General features: G+C 37.3%; 1 protein-coding gene across 5 annotated transcripts in view; it reads left to right on the top strand.

Moving 5' to 3' along the window:
- Positions 1-22,754, top strand: part of cacna2d2a (calcium channel, voltage-dependent, alpha 2/delta subunit 2a) — a 219,918-nt gene that overhangs the window by 108,404 nt on the left and 88,760 nt on the right. The gene's annotated exons all lie outside the window — the stretch shown is intronic.

Raw genomic sequence — 22,754 nt, forward strand, 5'->3', positions numbered from 1 at the left:
ACACTTATTAAAACTTTGTATTTGATAGGAGATGAGACAGGTGTTTCTCAGAAGATAATAAGAGAATGTAAAAGGAGGCTCGGTTTTCAGCAATTTATACATTTTTATCTACATTTTATAAAAAAAAAACTGCATATATGTTCACTTTTCTCTTTAGTCCATGGAAAATTTTTATTGGTATTTCAACAATAAACCTTTCTTACAAATGCAAATTAGATTTTGGCACAAGTCATTTGGTGTTTTGTCCATTTATCCTTGGTGACCAGCTTGAGGTTAGGAGGCCTCCTTATCATCACCCTAATTTTTACTCCCTTCACAGATTCTCAATTAGATTCAAGTTGAGACTCCAAATCGTTAATTAAATTAAAAAGATTAATTTAAACCTAAATGTGCCAACTGTACCTTAAGTACATTCACTCTTTGATTCATACATAAAACTAGATAAAAACATTGAAACGGTTCAGTTTTTTAAAAGGTTTCTATTGAATTTAGGTTTAATAAAACTAAGAAAGGCTTTTTTTTTAAAGAATTGATTCCATGTATTGTGGAATAAACAAAAGTTTTCAAATGAACTAAATTGTCTTCAGATTTAAACTAATTACAGTTAAGTTGGTTTTGCTCAAGCAGTAAATGATCTGAGCTCTTCAGTGTCCTTTTTCAAGGAGAATACTGGAGAATATTTGGTTAATAAACGACTGAAATTCAGATTAGAAAATCTGCTCGTCCAGAACATTTACTTTTCTTTACATGTCGCAGAGACAGAGACACATACCAGTTGAACACGACAACCTTCCATTTTCACATGTCTGTATATGTTTTATATAAATATGTAAAATAGATATTTATACACTTCCCCTGTTGTCATATCATCTGTCTCCAGGGAGACGAGCTCACTGTCATGCTACACTTCCCACAAATGGATTTTTAACCTGATACCTCCTGGGGGATATTTGAGAAAAGGCTTTAACTGATTCAGAGCGAATAATTATAAGCCCTACTTCTCTGCAAAGTCCGTTTTTATTCATGGTTGCTTACACTCTGAAGCTGTAGTCTTGCGGTGGCTGGGCTGCACTCCTCGCTTTCACCCTACTGGTTTGAAGGAGGGAGGATGCGGCACGGCTGTCCCTTCATCTTAGGCCCGAGGGGGTTGATGCCTGCCTCTCTCTCTCTCTGGCTTTCTCTCTGTCCGGCTCCAATGCGCCTCAATCGGATGTGTAGCCATGCAGGAAGTGGTGCCTGGGTCACAGTCCTCCACACATAGCACACCTGTTCATAAGTAGCTGCATCCAATATAGCATCAATAGCCCCTCAAGTGGAAAAACCTGCTCTCTCTTTAATCCCTACCCCCTCCTCCTCCTTCTCCTCTAAAACCTTTCTTCGCTCCATCCTTTTCCCCCCTCTTCTGCTCAAAACTCTTTCTGTCCAGTCCAGCTTTGTAGTCATCCTCGCTCTCTTCACTTCCACCTTATTCACATACCTCATTCTTATCGGTGTGTGTGCTAAATCAGGCATGAAAACAGTTGGAATATACCATAATGTTGCAAATGCTGCAAATGAATCCCAATGGTTCTTCTCTATTAATAATGTATTGAGTTGATTTCATTTGCCTTTATAATTAGGCCAGGTAATGAATCTCAGCGGGGGCAAGAGTGAGCCCATTAAAAAAATATCACAAAAAGAAGGTGGTGGGTGGGGAGGGGAGAATCTGGTGGGGCGGTTAGATATGCTACATCCCTGCTAGATGATTTTTTTCCCCTGTTTGTAGATTTTGTGCTTTCCTAATTTCTCTTTGGCTGAACACTCTGCTGACTGACACTCTAATTAGATTAGGGCTTCGTGCTCTTTGGGCATATTAGGAGAAACGCGTTGCATCTTAAACTAGCGGGTGGAGCAGTCTGTCAAATGGAAGGAAAAGGTGTTGATGCATGAGAGACGAGGTTTTTTTGGGTAGAGTTGATGTGTGTGGGCGGGGGTGGGCGTGTGTGTGTCTGTTTTTAGAGCGTAACCTATGGCCAGAGGTGGACAGAGAACCCAAAAATTGTATTGTAAGCAAGAGTAGCCCAACTTCAGCACAGTTTTACTCAAGTAAAAGTAAAATGTGGCCATCCAACAAGTTACTCAAGTAAGAGTACAAAAGTATTTATTAAGAAGTCAAATTATCAATAATTTTACTTTTTTAACTATCGTTTGATAGTTAAAAATTACATGATCAGATGGACTAAAATATTAGGTTAAGTGGACATTTTGGTATTTTAAAGCCCAAAATGATAGTATATCATATAAATAAGAAAAACCAGTCAAATCTGGCATAATAAACTATTTCCAAATCAGTTTCTTTCAATAAAAACTTATCAAACATTGACAGAAACTGCAGGTCTGTGTCTGGTGAATTTTTGGCTAAAACATGTTTGTTCTTCATTCAGTGGGAAGAGAAACCAAAAAATGTACTAAAGTGAGAGTAGAAATACTTCATAATAAAATTACTCAAGTAAAAATGAAAAGTATATTGTAGTAAATTACTCCTAAAAATATATATTTTTAAAAAGTTACTCAAGTAAAAGTAATTGACTAAATATAATTAGTTACTACCCAACTCTGAATTTATTTCTTATTTCTTTCTGCTGCTACAAAATAAAATGTTGTATAAAGCAACAAAAATAAATAAATAGAAATTATAAACAAAAATACTAAATCAAATAATATGTAATGAAATTTAATGGAATGAAATAAAAAATATAGTTTAATTTTACAGCAAACTGAATCATCTGACTTACAAAGCAAAAAAACAATTCATGAGTTCTTTTCAGTATGAAAAACTACGAAAATATGCAGTTCATTTAAAAATATGAAGTACATAAAGCTAAAAAAAACATTAATTTGCTGTTGTAGATACTCTCTGGATGTACTGCATAAAAACATCCAGAAGATCTGCTAGAATCAGATCATTTACTGTTATAATTAAAAATGTTTCTTATTTGGCTCTGTAAGAGCCCAGAAGCTTAATATATGGTAAAGTCAAAGTTCAGATGTATCATATGTTTCTACATTTTGAGATGGACACATATGCATGCCACGCTTTTCAGAAATGTTATTCAAGTAAGAGTAATGATACTTCATAATAAAACTACTCAAGTAAAAATAAAAAGTACAGCATAGTAAAAATACTCATAGAAATACTCAAGTAAATACAATTGAGTAAATTTAACTAGTTACTACCCAAATATGCATAAACATTAAAAAGTCAACTTTAACATTTGGGAGAAGTAAGACAAGTAGATCATTTCCTTATGGAAACAAAACTAAGTTACAACTCCACTTTGCCGAGAAAGATTTTGATGATGGGAATAAAAAATAGAATGTAAAAGAAGAAAAACTGAAATAGTTAGAAATGTAAAAAAAACAAGCCAAGCAAATAAATCAAAAATACACCAACCAAAAGCATATAAGGTATATTTAAAGTGGATTACCAGGGTGGTTTCATCAAGTCTGGACTCTGAAAATGAAATCAGATCCTTTAGGTTTCACGTAGTCTTTCCAGGTTTACCTCCATAGACAAAATTGTTCGGTCTTGTGATGGAGAGGCTCAAATTTAACCTGTTGACAGGTGTGTGCACTTTTGAGATCCACTGTGTTCAGCGATGGGTTCTTTAACACCAGGCCCGCCCAGCTGCTTCCCTCACCAAACCAGCGACAACAGCGACGCGCCCGGTCCTCCTGGCGGCTGCCATGGCAGCTGTTCTGGTAACGATGGGAAGGTCTGCTCCTTCTTTTCTTCCTGGACTAACAGCGGAGCCGGCGTCTGATCGGCTGGACATTACGGATGGCAAAATGTTGACTGTAACAACTGTTGCGATGGTCGTTCAGGGTTTTAAATCCTTTGGAATGAAATGGTGTGTGAAATAGACATTTCAGTGTCAGCTAGCTGATGATTTGTCAAGGTCAGGTGTCCGTCCTTCTGCGGCTCCTGAAAATGGCGCTGGCAGCAGAGTCACTAAGGTGGCAGAGTGATTTTCATTGCTGTTTTGCAATCCTCATTGGAATAAGAGAAAGTTGAGGCTTGGAGCCAAATATCACATTATTCTGTCCTTTTGTTCACAAAAGATGGGAGACAAAAAATTATGAGACCTTGGTGAGGAGCATCCAGATGCAACTAATTTTTATGCTTTTAGATAATTTTTGGTCTGGTTCCTTTAACAAATCTTAAAAATACCTTTTCAAAGGATGAAATCCTTTTAAAATATTTTTTGTCTGAAAGCCAGTATGCGTTTCTCTGGCTAATGTGATTAACTGGGTGTTTGCCAATTCAGGATAAAATGCCACTGTCTATCAGTGAAACTCCTTCTAACAGTTTTTACACACATCTGAAAATGTTTACATTGGAAATATGTGAATGAAGAAAAAAATGCAACAAAAACATAAAAGACTTAAATTATTGGATGCAAAATTTATTTTTGGGCTAGAGAAGGATTTGTTTTGTATTTGTTTTTGTATTCATCGTTTTCAGCTGTAGATGCTGGTGGCTCTTTGTACAATTATTGAAAGTCAATCTTCGTTAAAACCATAAAAAATTAATAAAAAATGATAAAAGTTGAAAGCTAGGGCTGACCGACAACTTCCATTTTTTAATTCCTTTTTTAACATAGAATATATTGTATCACATAAACATGTAATGTTGTAACATCTGTGTGTATGATAGGGTTTTTCATGGAGATATTTAACATTTCACTTAAAGTAAAGACACAGTGAACACCTGAAGCACATAGCAGTGTAATGTAAGCCAAAATAAATAGATGAACATTACAGTAGCATTAAAGAATGTGAATAATTTAGTGTGGAAACAGCCTAAAGTATCATTCTCTTAAAAGCAACTTTCCAGCTCTGACGACACGGTCAGAAGATGAACTTGTTGGGAAACTTCAAATAAGGAGGTCAAGTGAAAGTAATGTCACAACCCAGCAGAACACACAGCTTTGCTCCTCATGTACACACACTATTCAAAGTGAAGCACATGCAGGATTGTCCACAAAACCCCTTCCGTTTCCTCATGCTCATTACCTTGTAGCATGTGCTTTTTAAAACACCGCCATATACAACTAGGGAAGACACGGTGTGACTGCAGTTTGGGTTTCTGCAACCTCTGGAAAAATGTGAGACAGTCTGCAACATCTGCAGAAAACTCTGCTCAATCTGGAGCATTCCTTGGCGTCGTTTTTGTTTAGGGGTGCATTGAAAAATTTATCTTAATTTACTTAATTTTTGGAGATCAGTGATCAGCCGATACTTGAATGTGAAGTTGATCTTATCCACTGATCTTATCAAACTCTGCAAAGGTCTAAAAATCAACCACTGTCCGTTTTTGCTCTGCTGTGAGAAAGTTTTGACTGATAGACCGACCCTTCAGGTCATGCCTGCATGTTTGCAATTAATAGTCACCCCACTTTCCTACTATATCTAGCAACATTTCAGACAAAAAAAAAAAACGCATCGGCCAAAATTACTATCAGCAGGTCAGGCTTTTTATTGATCTTAATTGATGACTGGCCAGAAAACTGCAATCGGTGCACCCTTTGTCTCTGTATCTTATTTTTTTTCTTTCTTGCCGTTTCAAGCTGTAACTTTTGAACACCTTGGTATTTACTTATCCTCCTGCTAAAATAGTAGTCAAGCACATGCTCTGGATTTGTATGCATGCATGTCCCTTAGTATCCAAAAACAACTGAAAACTGAATTTATCTGCTACAAGTAAAAGGGAAAAAATCCACAGAATGCAAATGCAAACACATGTCAGCTTGAACACTGATAGTTTGTTGCTGTTTGTTTATGTGCTCTCTTAGAAAGCTTTAAAATCACAGATTGTGGGCTTGGTGCTGTCATTTGTGAGCTGCCTCTGACTTCCAGTTGTTTAACGCTTAATGAAGCCTGTTGAGAATCTTGACACATGTACAAATAGTGTTAGACGGTGTTTCCTAGAGTCACTAAGATAACAACTTTGAGCAAACCGAAGGTTGAATTCACGAAATGAAACATCGTCTCTGGTCATCATCATCACTTTAAGACTGATGACATGATCAACAATATATTATCTGCTACATTATCATCAGCCGCTCTTCCCCTCCGTCACACCGTGGCTCTGATGATGGATGCTTTGACATAGATGAAGAGGCGTTGACATGAAGCGTGGCACCTCGGAACCGGTAGACGAGATTGGATGAAAGACGGGATGGAGATTGTGGAGATTGGAGGAAGACATGTCCTTTCATTCAGATTGTGATGTGGCAGCTGCTGTACGTTGGGAAATGCATTAGTGCTAATAGCTGTGCCATTAGGAGAGAGAGAGGGGCACTCTGCTGATGGGCTGCCATGATGAAACCAGGAGAGGGAGAGAGAAAGCGGTGGGGGAAGAAGGTGGAAGAGACGAGGGGGAAACGGGAAACAGAGATGGAGCCATCTTCCAGGCCATTTACTGCAATCATCACTCTCTAATCAATCAAGCCTTTCATCATAGGACAACACAGTCTCCTCTTTTTCTTTCCTTTCTTTCCTCTGTTTCTCCCTTCATCTCCACTCAGCCACCCACTTTTATACATAGGAGTAATATTCACGCTTTGCCTCTGTACACATGCATGTTCAGCTGCATCCAGCCTCTGAGCCACCTCACTGTAAAACATTGGATTTAGTTGTGTCTACTATCTTCTACTCTTTAAGTCAAGTAAATTTAGTGAGTTTTAGTTTTGAGCCTAAATGTGAGTTTGTGAAAGATAAACTTACAGTAGTAAGTTGTGTTAACTTCTTATTAATCTTGTCAAACCTCCAAGAGTTTTTATGTTAGCACTTAAAAAAGCTGAAGAAAAAGACAGGAGTGGAATCCATTTCCCAGAATGCTTAGCGGCTTGTTTTTGTATCCTGAGATGGAAATGCGTTACATCGATCTGAGTCTATTTGTTATTAAGACAAATGTTTATTTTAAAGCTTGAGGATAATGTCCTGTTCACACTAAATGTTTTTAGCAGAATTTATTGTGATGTTTAATAAAATTCATTATCAGATCAGAAATTTTGTTCAATCAGTTTGAAACAAGAATTTAAATTATTCTAAAGTAAAGTAGTTATTTTAACTCGATATTGTGAGTAAAATAATAGAGAAATGTGGCTTTTTAACTAAATGAGGGAAGTGTTTTGTTGCATATTGTGAAATAATTGTTTGGTTTAAATTGCAGCATTAAGTCAAAACTCACAATTCAAGATTAATGAACTTAAAAACATTGTTTAGAAAACTTGTCTCTTGTTGTTAAATCAGCTTCATGAACTTTAATTTCTGAGTTAAAACCAAAACAATTTTCTTGTTAAATTGCATTTTAACGGCAGCAGGTGAACTTACATTTTCAAGCTAAACCACCTTCAAATGTTTTACAGTGCTGTAAAATAAAACCAGTAGTTCACATTTTTAGCCTGTAAAGTTATGTTGGCAGTTCTCAAAACGGTATTCTGCAAAACCTCTGAGATAATTCAATTTCAATAGAAACTTTAATATGACCTGCTTTGAACTCACAATGAATTCCCTTTAAGAGGTGTAGCATGACCTGAAGAGTTGCGAGTGAAAGTTGCAAGTTTTGTTCACTTTGTCCAAGTTTGACTCCTTTTATAATGCCTCTATTTTACGTAAATTGGTCCTTCAGAGGAAATGACTGAGAATCATTGTGGCAACTCTCAGCGTAGCCCTCAAGGCTGCCAGCTCCATTATCCACAGAATACATTAATCTCATGAGGGCTGCGTCGGACAGAGTCAGATTCTGGTAAAATAGACAGAAATGAAGAGATGTCACAACACTCACGCATGGTTTTGTTTTTATGTCTCCACTCTCTTTGCACTTTAATTTCGTCTTTTGTCATCGTAAAACGTTTCCCGACCGCGTCGCATCGCTCGCTGTCAGTTAAACTGTTGAGCAACTGGCCAACTTTAGTCGCGTTTGTCTGTAAATTATTCTTTTAGCCATAAAACAAAACAAACTCGCTTGAAAACGTTCACTGGTATACATTTTTAAAAATTGTTTTTAATGCAACTGCATTTGAATAGGAACATAACTGTGTTGTTTTTATTTGATAATTAGATTTAAATGAATGGAGCTTGACTGAGTTTCATTCCAGCAGTTTTTAGGTTTTACCAACATGCATCAAGCCACTGTGGCATTTCAGTAAAACTACAACATATGTAGAGCTGTGAATTATCTTATTCTTGATAAAGATTTTTTTTACAGTATTGAGGAGAAGTGTGACTGAACTACAGCTTGAAATATTTTTTTAAGGTTGCAAAAAATTAAGAAAACTTGCATCTGCAGGATTATTTTTTAATTATTTGTTGAGATTACGCCTCACTCATTTCTTTCTTCTAGATCATCACTTTGTCCTATTTACACTCTGTGGTTGAGCTTACTTAGTTATTTTTTTTCCTCAACCCAATTTACGGCATAAAGGTCCATTTTGACTGCAGCCTTCCTCTCGTCTTCATCATCTCCTCCTCTTCTCATTCCATCAGCTACTGCACTGATCACAGCTTTGATTAGACTTTTGGTTGCTGTGGTGACCCAATGGTTTTGTAATTTCTGTATCTTGATTGTAAGCTTCTGTAATTTGTTTAAGTGGTGCTTGACAGTGTTGAAATGGCCTACTTAAATTTTTTCCTCCTTTTTCTGAGCTTCTTTTTCCTCCTGCTGCCTTTTATGTTTCAATTTTGTCTCAAATATTTCTTAACAAAAACTGCAGGTACATTGAGAAAGATGTTGAATCTAAGACTACATTCAAACTGCAGCCTGAAGTAACCAAGTCTGACTTTTTGGTGAAATCTGATTTTTTTTAGCGTAGTCTTTTACACTTCCAAATTATGCGACTTGTATGTGATCTCCAGTGTGAACTGCAAACGACCTGAAAGTGTCCCGCATGCGCAGTAGAGGGCGCAATAATGTCACACATAGAGAGCGTGCTCAGTGTTTTTCCAACTGCCATAAAGAAGAAGAAGTGCTCAGTGTTTGCGGAAGCAAATGTGGATGCTAATGGTGGAGCATATCTTACGAATTTGTCCAACTGGAGCAGCATGTAAACAACTTAACCCTCATTACGGTGCGCCGGGATTGTTGTTTTTATTCCCGCTTGCAGAGTAGTGATGTTTGTCAAGTATCAATGATGTTCAGGTCTGTTGAATGTGATCTGGCCATTCAAATTCAGGTCACATTTGAAAAGATCGGATGCGTATCGGATATCCAAGTGGCCTGGGTTGCATTTGAAAAAAATCCGACCTGTGCTGTTCAGAATGTCATGAAAAGATCAGATATAGGTCGCAATATGGCTAAAAAATTGGAATTGTGTCACTTCAGGCTGCAGTGTGAATGTAGCCTGAGGATTTTTTTTCAAATGTGACCCAGGCCACTTGGATATCCGATACATAACCAATTCAAATGTGACCTAACGTTCAGGTCACATTCATCCTACCTTAACGTCACTGATACTCGACAAACGTCACTATTCTGCGTCTTGATACGCACAAGTGGAATAAAAACAACCATGGCGGACAGTAATGAGGATTAAGTTGTTAATATACTGGCTGCTATCAAACAACTTTAAAATCGTAAAATATGCTCCTCTGTTAGCATGCTTCTGTAAACACTGAGCACTTCTTCTTCTTCTTTATGGCTGTTGGCAAAACACTGAGCACGCTCTCCATATGTTATTGCACCCTCTACTGCGCATGAGGTACTCTTTCAGGTCGTTTGGAGTTCACACTGGAGAACACATGCAAGTCACATATATTTGGATATTAAAAAAAAGAAATTCTTGTAAAATCATATTAGACAAAAATTGGGAATTGGGTCACTTCATCCTGCAGTGTGAACACAGTCTATGCTCTTTAAAATAAGAAAACAGCTAATGAAAAAAGCTGAGATGGAAAATGTGTGCAAATAAAAAAAAGCTCAGGTGTGGCGGTAAAGCTTTCTGTCAGGCGGAGTCAGGCCAACGGGGATGCAGCCGCCTGCCAGGAGGGAATGTTTAGAAAGCGGCCCCCATGTCTAAATCCCTCCGATCGATGCCCTGCCTCACAGAAGATGGGAATCGATAGTGAGAGGAATCCAGCGAGCCATGTTGCAGACCCTGATTTTCACATTTCACCACACGGTCAAAACCCATGAAATGTCATTTTAAAGGGTAAACCTGATTCTATTTGTGCCGTCCATTCGGGGCAGACTCATGAAAAAATGAAATATGGACTGGTGATAACTTTCTTCGGTGAAAAACGTTTTTGGATTCTGAGTTAGCATTACAGAATGTGAGACAGATTTCAATACTTGGGGATTATCAGAATAATTTCTGGCCAGAGGGAAGTTTTTAAACCATTTTGGTCTTTTTATATTGAGGAAAAGAAGGTGAGAAAAAGATAGATGAGAAAGATAGTTGATGCATGGGTCACAAGCGAGACCTGAATCACATATGTTTCTGTTTATGCTCTTGGCTGTAAATGTCTGCTGCCTCCACTGACAGCCTGACAAATATGACAAATATCTCACTTTGGCTACAGAGGGAACATTTTTAAGTTTCTGCAACAAAATTCAAGACACATATCTGTTTTCACTGCTATAGATCCATTAATTAAATGAGAATATTGTCTATAGGTTAATTTATTTCTGAAATTCATTGCACTCAGTGAAACACATTATATGGATAAATTACACAAACTGCTGTGTCTTTGTTTTTTTGTTAATATTTTCTGTATATAGCTAATAAAAAACATGACATTTAGGAATATTACATCAGATGAGTAAAAAAAACAATTTTAATCCAGAAATGTGAGCTCAAAGTAAAATATATTTAATACCTGCTTAAAATCTGTTAAAAAAATACTTTTAATCCAACAAATGAGCCTCATAGGAATTAATATTCTTATTTATTAAACGTGACTGTATGCATTTTTTAATTTCATTGACCTTTTTTACATTTTAAGTTAAAACTTCAAATTTGTATGGATTTTATTGGGATTTTTCTCAGTGTATAGTGGCATGTCAGAGGAAAAGGACACATGATAAAAATCTAAAAAGTGTGGCATGCATGTTTGTTGAGTCTTATAACTCAAAACCTTGTAGAACCATACATCTGAACTTTGACTATACCAAGAGTCTGTTCAGCATTTGGGCTCTTATAGAGCCAAATGAGAAATGTTGATGGTTATAAATGGAAAATAAGCCGATTTTAGCAATTCTTCTGAATGTTTTTATGCAGTACATCCATAGAGAATAGCATAAAAACGTAGAGCATCTATAACAGTTGGGCACCACTGGAACCTTAAAAGCAATTTAATGTTTTTTAGCTCCTATTTGCTTTATATTTTTTATAATTTTTCATTTTTCAGTCATTTAGAATTGAGTTTTTTTCTCTTTGTAGCAATTAGATTATTCATTCTATGGTAAACTACATTTATATTTAATTCCCTTAGCTTTCATGACAGATTATTTTATTTAGTATTTTTGTTCTTGATTTTTTTTTTCTTTTCCGCTTTACATAAATGTTATTTTGAAGCAGCAGGGGCAAAAGAATTCATTTCAGAAGTGGGTAGTAACTAATTACATTTAGTCAATTACTCTACTTGAGTAACTTTTTAAAAATATATATTTTTAACAATATTTTTCTTCACTGTACTTATTACTTTTACTTGAGTAATTTAATTATGAAGTCTTTCTACTCTTACTTGAGTAAAATATCTGGTTTCTCTTCCCACTGAATGAAGAACAAACATGTTTTAGCCAAAAATTCACCAGACACAGACACATACACCTGCAGTTTCTGTTAAAGTTTCGTAAGTTTTTATACTGAAAAAAGCTGATTTGAATGCATTTTTTATGCCTGTTTTTGTTATTTTTGTTGCCTATATGAATTATTGTCATTTTTACCTTAAAATACCAAACTTTCCACTTAACTTTATACTTTGATCCGTCTGATGATTTTTAAATATTAAATGATCAGTTTCTCAGCACTTCATTAGACTTTTTACCAAATACTTTTTTACTCTGCTTCAGTCATTTCTGTTTACTTACTTTTTGCTTGAGTAAAAATATGTTGAAGTAGTTCTTCTTTTACTTGAGTACAATTTTGCTGTAATTTACCTGCCTTGAATTAAATTAAAATGTTTTCTCTGCTTGTATGTTTAAGGTTGTCATCCTTTTGAAAGGTGAAGCTCTACCCCAGTCTTAAGGATTTTGCTTCCTCTAAAAGGTTTTCTTCGAGTTTTACTTCATGTTAAGCTCAAATTAACTCCAATAAATTCTGACCAACTTGCTTGCTCCTATTGATAATAAAGCATCCCCTCAGCATAATGCTGCTTTAACTGTGGTTTCATCTGACCTCAGTAATTTTTTTTTAGTTCTTTGAATGCTTATTAAAGAGACAGTGTAAAAAATGGTTGAAGGATGTGAATACTTTTGTGTCGTGCTCTAATCTGTGTAACTTCTAAAGGTTTTTTCCCTCCAGGCTCCATTATCTGTGTCATTTTGAGGATGTGTTGTCTCAGTGGAGCTTTGTTTTACGTTTCTGAGTGGTCAGATGCTTGTTAGGCTGCGGCTGGAGTTTTTCTCGTGCCGTATTGCATCCCTGCTGTCCTTCGTGGCTGCCTGCAGATATGTTAAAGCAAAGTGGCCATTGTCATTTAAATTTTCAAATCATTGTGAAGGACAGCAAAGCATCTGATAGAAATGATTACAGGGTCGAAAATTACAAGTTTCCTTTGGCCAGTGCTGATTGTTGATTGGGCACTCGGTCAGCGGGTAGGAGATGGGACGGGGCGGTTGACTTTTCAGGACTAGCTGAGGTAATGTGGCTTGAAAAATCTGAGAGAAACGAAAATCGGCATTCAGCCTATCTGCGAAAGTAGAACCTGGCATCGTTTTTCGCTCAGAAACGTTGGTGCATCCCTGTCATACAAAGGCTGCGGTGGGATTGAATGTGGAGGTTCAGATTGTGCATAAATTGTCAGCGTGGCTATAGATGTAAAATGTTAGACGAGGGCAATAATTGCATTTGCTCTGGGGTCATGGGATAGTGTTCATTTTGCTGTGACCGGTTTATCTTGTGTGCTACACCACCTTTCTCCTGTGTTGCACAGATTGAGGCTTGTTTGGGGGATGCTGGCATGTGTGTGTCACGCTGGATAGGGGTTTTATCTGGCATTGTGTCCATGCAGGGTGGAGATGCTATCAAAATTAAAACCGGCTTCTCTATGGAGCCCTGTCATCCAACAATGGAGAACAGCATTACCCAGAGTGCAGCAGGACAAAGCCTCCTTTTCTTATCTCAGGGATTGGAATATTCACAGAGTGATTTAGCTGCTTTTACCAAGGGGAAGTGTCAGGCTCAGGAAGAGAGAGACAGCACAGCAGAGACGGAAAAGAGGAGGGGAAAGTAATAATGAGACCTGCAGGATGTTTACAAAGAGATGTTAAAAGGCTGGAAATTGCAGATTGATGGGTAAAATTGGGGGCATGAGATATAACTACAACATTTTCAGCCACATTTATTAAAATTGAGCATTTATTTTCACTTTGTTTTCACTTCTTTATTCAATCGTATTTGTCTTGCCCATCCCTGTGCAAGTCATTCAAGTGAGTGTGCAGTTGGAACGGGCCATGAGGTTCTGTCTGAAGAGGGGCCAGGACACTGATGACACAAGTATGGAGAATGCCATTCACTCTGCTGAATTTGCACTGTGCATTGGAGCTTTAATCTGGGGGCACGTTTGTTTATTGGCATAAAAATGAACATCTGCATGGAGCTATGCTTGGACGGCACGGTCTCCGCAGCTCCCTAATCGCTTAAGAGCCTGGAGATGTGGGGCATGCCAAAGAGAAAACAGAAGAAGAGGGATTCAGCCGCGCCCAAGGCCGCTGTCATGCACTCCTTTATCTGCGTCTCACTTAAGCTCAGTCGCTTTCTCCCTTTTTGGCTTTCTCTTCCTGCAGGCCAACAGTTTTAATTTTATAGAAAGGTTTTATTTATTGACTTCACATTATGGGCAGGCATTTTTGTGACAACACATTTTCTTAAAAGCATTCTAACTCAAACACCTTGGCCACATAGTTTTGAGGCCAGCATCCAAATTGCCAATTGTGATTCAATGCAATAAGATGCAATAAGAAGAGATAAGATAATTAAAGTGGGATTCTGTCTGTGCAACAGTAACTCCCCACCTCCATTTAAACACATTTCATTTAGTGTTTAGACCTATGAGGCACAAAAAAATATATTGGTTTGGTTTACTTTTGTTTTTGTGCTTTTAAAACCACAAGTTAAATCCAAACAGAAACATATTTATGTTAAAATATGCTTTTTTCATTGAAAAACACAAAATCCTACTGAGTATTTTTGCTTTAGTTTCTAGAGCAAATATCTTAGTACATTTAAAATAAGACAAAACTAGCTTTTCAGCAAGAAATATGAGCTTCATTTGAGTCAATATTTCTGTAATATTTATTCCAATGGTAAATTATTTCACTTATTATAACATGGAAAAATGTTTTGTTATATGAGAAATAATCTTCCAATAGAACTTGTAATTTTTTGTCCATATTAAGGATTTATTGACTTAAGCTCCTATTTCTTGCTAAAAAATTATTTATTAATTAGTTTTGTAGAGATTAGACTAAAAATACTTGGTAATATTTTGTGTTTTTGCACTGTTTACTAGCCAGACCGTTTTATGCGGTGCTCTATCTCCCACGCCATCCACCCTGCATCATGAGGGAATCTTTTTCTTTGTAAAACATCGTTATAACATAAATAGCACATTTCTTTGTGAAAAACACATGAAGTCATCTGGAAATGATACTTCTTCACTCTCTTTCACATAGAAGAAGCGTTTATTGCTGGTGCAGATTGGCCACTTCACAAAGGCACATTCAAGTACCAGGAAAAAAAAAAGAGAAGAAAAACAGACTTCAGTCTGGCTACTCAACAGGTGCATTCTGGTTTTAGAGCATTTTACATCTGGCCCTTTAAGTACTGCGATATTTACAGATACATTATCTTTATAAACATAAATCCCCAAGAATCAAGTGAAAAAACACTTTAACACTTGGAGTTGCATCTAATTTCTTTCTTTATACACACAGTGTATAGCGATTGGCTGAATGTTTGATACAAAGGGAGACGATCACAGTGGATTTCATCACAAAGAGCCTGGAGCATAAAAAACAAAAGACAAAAGAAATTCAAATTCAGTAGCAGCCCTGCACAAAATTGTTGTGCATTCTTCACAAAGGATGTGTTGTTGTTGTCCAGTCACTTCTCTCCTGGGCAGACTGATTTTGGGGCAATCAACAAATGAAGTACAAAATGTACAAAGGTGTTTTTAAAGTTCGCACACCGACTAAACCGCACTAGTGTCTTTTCCTTCCCATTAGAGTAAAACAGGAAAACAGCATATTTTGTAATTAAGCACCTGCACCTTTTCTAGATTTGATGTTTCTTGAAAACATAAAAGGTTTCATATCTTATTCACAGATGACCTCCCCAATTCAAGATCAAAGCAGTTAAAGGGCTTTTAGATCTCTGACATTTTTCACATGTCTAGGATTAATTTACAGCCATTTAAAAATCACAAGTTCACCTTTTCACACTGGGAAAAACCTCTGGGCCACATAAACTAAAGGAAATGAGCTGAGCAAATTAGTTTTTGATGGCGTTCATGTGATTTTCCTTTTTATTTTTTTGACAACTGTCCTTTTAGTGACAATGCCCTTGTGTTCCAGAAGAAATTAGATGTCAGTCATTACCTAGTAAAAATAATGCAAATTGTAAGGTGTAAGTTTGGTGTGTGAGCAATAGACGTGTTGTTTGAGAGGTGTAGGTTATACTGGTGGGCTTAATCTGTTGCTTAAACTAAGTATTTTCATTTTTTTGTACTTTTAACCACTTAATATTGGCGGTAAGGTTCTCTGGGGTCTACAAAGGAGCAGTAATGAGAAGTGAGAGAGTAGAGAAAGAAGCAGAGATGCAACAATCAGAATTTGTGATCAAATTTTTCAACACTGATTTAAGATGATCCCACTTTCTCAATTATTGTAAGAAGTTTTAAAGAAAACCACTTTACAATTTATTTTGTTGTTGTATGCAGTCATTAAGTATTTAGACAAATGTTTATGGCGCTGACCTTCCTGTTATCTGCTGTCAGAATCACTCTTTCTTGCACCCACACTTTTTATTTATTTATTTATTTTTAAATGTATTTTTAGTTATTTCTTTTAGTTTTTCCATGTATGGTTTTGTTTTTAACCTTATGGTCTATTAAGACATGCTAACAGCATGTCTCAGTTAACACATTTATTTTATTTTTCTTCGTTGTATCACTTTCCTTCAGTCAATCAATCGCTTGTCTAGGTATGTAGAAAATGTAAAAAAGTTTCTTCTTAAATCTCTGTTCTTACTCTAACTTTATTTTTTGGGTCCTAATAGAGTCAACTATGAGTTTTTTTTATAATCTGTAACCTCACCAAGGAGTTTTGGTCCCTCAACCTCCAAAATGGTGCATTCACTGATTGGAAAAAGGTAAAAACTTTCAGTGTCTGACCTTACAAGGTCAAATTGGAGCCCATAGCACCCCAACACATCAGACAAGCATGCACACAAACACACTCATACCTAAGACAATTTAGATCATTTTTAGAGACCAACTCGTCTCATGTTTTTGGACTGTGGGATGAAGTCAGAGTACCCAGAAAAAAGCCATACATTCAGAGGGAGAACATGAAAAAAACAATCAAGGCCAGGACTCAAACACAGGAGCTGGACAGCATTGTTACTCACTGACCCACCATTCTTAATGCATCCAAACTGAAAACTTTACAAACTAATGTTAAGATTTTCTTGCTGAATTTCCACACCAGCTGAGTTGTGTGTGTGTGTGTGTGTGTGTTTGGGGTGGAGGTGGGGTGTTTTCCTTTCGGGGCCGATGCGTGCGGGTTAATGAAGAGCAGTAAATGAAATCCTTTATTGTGTTTGATATAATGTCAGCTTCCATTAGGGAAACTGGTGGAAGGAATGATTGCTAGACTATCTGGGAGAGGGTGTGCCGTTTGTGTGTGTTTGGCTTTTTTACTTCACGCTTGTGTGGACACCCCAGGGCACAGCAGAGCCAGAGAGTGTCTTCTGTAATTATAAAATCATTAGCAGGTGTCCAGAGGAGATATGAATATGACTGTAATCTGTCCTCGCCCATGATGGAGCGCTTGTCACACACTCAAATGTCAACCAGTTAGCATCAAGTAGCTTGACATCAGTTAGCATAGCCACTGATGACCCTAGGCAAATGTTTTCAGTAACAATAAATTGTTTTTCAAAATTAGCACATTAATCAGCATACATGAGGTTGATTGACAGCGCTAAGAGCCTCCTTCTGGCTCTGATTGGTGGTTTTTGACTGGGAGCCGTGTGATTCTTCAGACAGCAGCAGTAGCTCAGGTAGGAGGTGAAAGAGATCAATCTTTTCACAATTTATCTGTCTCATACTTTCACAACATGGTGACAGTTTTAATAAAAATGGGGGAAAAAAACATATTTTTTATAAATGTTACATACTGCAACTTTAAGGTGATGGATATTTTATGTTCCCGTCTGATGTTTTTTAAAATCAATCTCATGTTGAAACTGAGTGAAAAACAAAGCGAAAGACAGGAGAACACGTATCCGCTCAGATGTTCAAGTGAGCAGACATTTTCAGCAGTGACAAAGTCACATTGTAATCTGGAGCAGAGAGGCGGTTTCTATAGCAACGCTAGACATCTAACCTACACGCTGCTGCTTTTGCCGAAGTCTGAAATTGGTGCGAGGAGCCTGGTTGGAGAAACAGTGATGGGAGGAGAGAGATGAAGATAAGACATGGCAGGAAGGAGAAGGAGAGAAGGAGGAAGAGGTGGAGGAGTGATGAAGCAAAATGAGAGGAAAGGAAGCAGAGTGAGATAAGAGCGAGGAGAGGATAGGGGGTATAGAAGATGAGCGCAGGAGATTGATGCAGGGGAGGGGCAGGAGATCATCACCTGACCTCAGTGTTTGTCTCCCTTTTTGTATTTGTTGGTTCACTCTGAGTCATGGATTTAATTTACTGATAACACTTTGTGTTGGTGGGAATTTCTCCTACGTTCAACACTGAGCCCATGCCCAATCTATATGTGTGCAAATGAATTTAGAAGTTAAATCAATACCTTATGCAATTTTCTTTGCATGTAAACAGCATACATTTCATGTGCATAAAGGGTAAGGAGATCAGTGTAGGATAATTGCTGTGCTTATGTGGAATCAGATGTGTGTTTAACCTAAATCCGTACCCAAAGAGACCTGTGACCAGCTGCAGCAGATGGCTCCCCTGACCCTGGTCATGACTCAGGGTCATGGTGGCTTTGGAAACACAAGCATTGAGCCGTCTCATCTGTGCATGTGTGCTCAGATTGCAATCATGAGTAACTACAAATTACCCAGGGCTGCTAGGGAAAGAACTGTTGTGTGCCGTTGTGGAATATTTGGATTAAAATATGGCTTTATCTAGTCCAATATTGTCTTGATGTATGTTGCCTTTCTGGACTTTAACAGCTTAGTTGCTTTTATCAGAATAGGTTAGGTATCTAGGTCATGGGTGTCGGATGGTCTGTTTAGAAGCAGGCAGTGAGTGCATTGTTTTTGGTAATACAGTTTAGTAGCTTCTAGTTTATTATAGTACAGTTCTTTACAGTGAAACAGCATAAAGGCAATATTATGCTATTTAATTTTAAAGTCTAAAGTTGGCAGTGGAAAAACAAACTTTAGGTGGGTGGAATCAACTCATTCACTCTTTGGTTACCTAGCAACAACCTGTTGAGTAACTCATGGTTACCTAGTGACTACATGTAGGGTAACTTGCGCAGCAGCAGCTTAAGCAGCAGTTTTCACGGCGTTGAGTGAAAAGTGGATAAAACATGAAAGGCCATGCCACCAGTTTGGCAGTATTTCAGAGTTTTAAAACACAAAAAAGAATCAATAATTATCGACTCATAAGACAATGTCAGCTATATGAGATATATGGATGTATCTTATGATTTTGACTTTGATTTCATTTTTTATTTAATGTAAACACAGCAAAACATTGTTCCCACAAGTCTGATCTGCACCATCTTAATAGGCAAACACTTGTGCAATGCATACGGGACCCATGGGTTTGAGACCAACAAAAAGAAAATATGTAGACACTGTTGACCAATGTGCTAGACAAATATACATGAACAGACTGGCCCCGTATGAGATGAAGAAGAAAAATAAGTCAGACGAAGTGGACAAGCTGCCTCCGATCTCCTACTAAAATATAGTTCACTACCTAGTGAACATGAACAGTGTGTACACCATGGAGAAGCTTCACAGCCTGAAGTCCAGGGATGGATACAATCAATGTTTCAACAACTTAGTAAAGGACGTACGATCTCTTCATGTGGATAACAAGGTTCTGGTGACTCGCAAAGGAAGTACACGTAGTAACATACATGTAGGCTACATGTTCGTCTTTGCTTGCAGATAAAAGCTACATTAGCTAAACTAATTTTGGTAGTTCGGCAGTAATAACTACAGTAAACATTACTGATATTTGCATTAGTATAAATATCTGTTACTGAGTAATACTTATAATGTACTTATTGTATTGCTTATAAGTTAAGAACAAGGCAAGAGCTAGTTCTAAGCTTGTGGCTTGTTCATTGTTGTCATAGCAATTGCCTGCCAAGATGGCTGTTCATGGAGGTGTGACGTCACATGAGAACTACTTATATCTTTTCGAAATCAGCAGAGTATAAACAAAGATTTGTAATGGAAACACAGTCACTGTCTTGTATCTGTTTGTTCATGTTGTGCTCTGGATGTGGAGAACCAGGCATTTCTCTACAGAAACCTGAATTAGGACTTGTAATGCAGCAGCTGTAAGAGTGAACGCCTTAGAAATGACAGACCAGTCTGAGCAGGACTGGGCTTTGGATCCATCCTGCTGGCAGACACGACACCCCGTCTCCCCTCCCTCTTTCACTGTTTTTCTCCTCTACTCTTTCTCCAAAGGCATCAGCTATTTTTAGCCCTGGCAGTCTTTTTTTGTTTCATTCTACACACTCGACCACCATACATCTCCCTTCTCTCAGTCCATCCCCTCATATCAGCCCGACATAAACCTAACCTCCAACTTAGCCAGTTTGCTCCCTGACTGATCCGCTCCGATCCCTCCACTCTTCTCATTTCCTTCCATCTTCACTCCTGATCCGTTTCAGAGCTGGAGGGAAGATGGAGCTGCTGGCAGGTTGAGGATGTGTGTCAGAGAATTTTTTTCTTTCTCTTCTTGTTCCTACTTGAACACAATCGGCACCCTGTGTTGGTGTCAGTTTCAGTTTGATCATACCTTTTCCCTTTTTCCAACTCTTTTGGTACTCCACTTTCTTGGCTGACCTGTGCTTGACCGTAGCAGTGATGTCTTCAGGGGGCGTATCCTGAGAGTAACCCAGAGAAATTTAGAAAAGTAAAATAGTAATTCTTTGAATATGATGTTTGTAATTGTTAGGGTGTGTCTGAATCCTATTTCATTCCTTGCTATTAAATGTAAGTGCTACGTTTTTAAGTGCTGGGGGCTTCAATTAGGGAAAAAGGGGAAGGACTCTTAAACTAAACAAAGATTAGCAGGAGATAAAAGAAGGAAATTGAACATAAACATATTTTCATGGATAATAACAGCAGTGATGTTTTGTTTTAAGTCTTCAAATACTATTGGTTTTTCTGTTAATTGTTGGTGATTATCACAAAGAAATCCCAAAAATGTTCAATTTAAAATATTTTACCCTCATACCAACCAGTATATTGTTAATTTTGTTCATTTCAACAATCTAAATTAAGGAGAAAGTATTTTGATTAATTGTCCAAGAGAAAAATTATCGTAGGAAGCGTATTAAATTTTGCTGTACTGAGTTCTGGTTGCAGTCTGATTAATTATCAGCATAATTCAAGTCTGTTATTTTGGAACAAGTTTATACTATGTAGTGCAGTGTGTTGGAAAAGTATTAATGACTCAAAGTTTTTCACATTTTCTCAGATTACATCCACAAATTACGGTATATTTATTTGGGATTTCATGTGTTTAATCAGCATAAAGTAAAGCATAACTATGAAGTGGAAGGAAAATGATACATGGTTTTTAACTTATTTTGCAAGTAATTTGAAAATGATGGCAAGCATTTGTCATCAGTAACTCATCTGGCATATTTACAGACCAAACTGTTTGCTCATTCTCCCTTTCAAATAATTGTATCAGTCAAACTGGATGCAGAATATCTGTGAAAGCTCATTTCTCATTCTGGTCTCATTTTAGGTGTTTAGATTGGGTGTAGGTCATTCAAATGCATGGATATGCTCTGATCTAAGGCATTTCTCTGTATCTCCTCTTGTATGTTTAGAGATGTTTTCCTGAACCTCTTTCCCATCATCTTATATTGAATTTATCCAACGGTAAATGAGTGGAAGGGCACACATAAATATGTACTCTGCACTTTTCATATATTTATTTGTGTCACATTACACAAACCATGTATCATTTCCCTCTTACTCTACAGGTATACACTACTACTACGATGTAAAATCCCAGTAATATACACCTCTGGAAAAACTTAACTTAATATTTTCCAGAGCTGTATACTGCAGATTGAACTTGTATGACAAAATGTGAAAATTCTACATGGGTATTGATAGTTTTTCAAGGTACATTTAATTATTTTGTTAGAATATTTTGCGATACAGTATCAAATTAAAATATTCTTAAATAAATCAAAGTAGATTTTACTTTCTTAATAGGTAACATTTGCTGATATGTTTTCTCCTCCATAATAGGCAAAATGCAGTACCTGATCTGGGCTTGATTACTTGACTCCTACAGCGTATTAAACCAAACATGTTTACTAATTATGATAACGTATCAGTCTTTCCAATGAGTGTCTTTTTTTACAGTGTGAAATTTTGAATTAAGTGCCAAGGAATATAAAGCTAACCCTAGGTAATTAATTTTAACCTAAAATGAAGAGGATGCATGTGTGAAAAAGCAAAAATCTCTAATGCTAAGATGGAAATAAATAGAAAGCATATAAAACATGAAACCACAGTTTTCTGTCAGCCGGCGTCCCTCACCAGACTGCGACCGCAGCTCTGCCAGTGAGGGCGCATCAGTCACAGCGTTGCCCTTGAGAACGCATCCTCAGCCAGTCTCTACTCATCATAATGAGGCAGACCACACGGTGGATGTTGCTTGCCAAACACTGCCAACCCTCACGCCTACCTGGGAGCCGATAAGGACTCCAGCTGAGAGGGAAACGAGGACGACTGCGTAGCCAACCTGCTGAAAACGAGGGTGGATAAAGTCTGAAAGCTTGTGTGTAAAAATCTGAATCTGGTAGCTAAAAACTCAAGTGGTTAAGTGGAACGAAACAGTTAAACAGAGTGGTATAAATTTTCACTCCTATTAATGTTTTTTTTACACGTATTTCTGCTCTCTGCTTGGGAGCTGTTTACCACAACTCCACACTAACAGCAGAGGGTGATAAAACTCCCACAGAGGAGAAAAAGTAGAGGAAAAGGTCCTGTCCACACCAACACTGATGCTTTTCAAAGAAATCTTTTCTCTGCTTGATTCTTTCATTTAATTGCAAACTAAGTTGTAGGTGAAAAAAACAAATTTTCCAAAGTGAA

Source organism: Xiphophorus couchianus, chromosome 20, assembly GCF_001444195.1.
Source record: "Xiphophorus couchianus chromosome 20, X_couchianus-1.0, whole genome shotgun sequence".
NCBI classification, from domain to species: domain Eukaryota; kingdom Metazoa; phylum Chordata; class Actinopteri; order Cyprinodontiformes; family Poeciliidae; genus Xiphophorus; species Xiphophorus couchianus.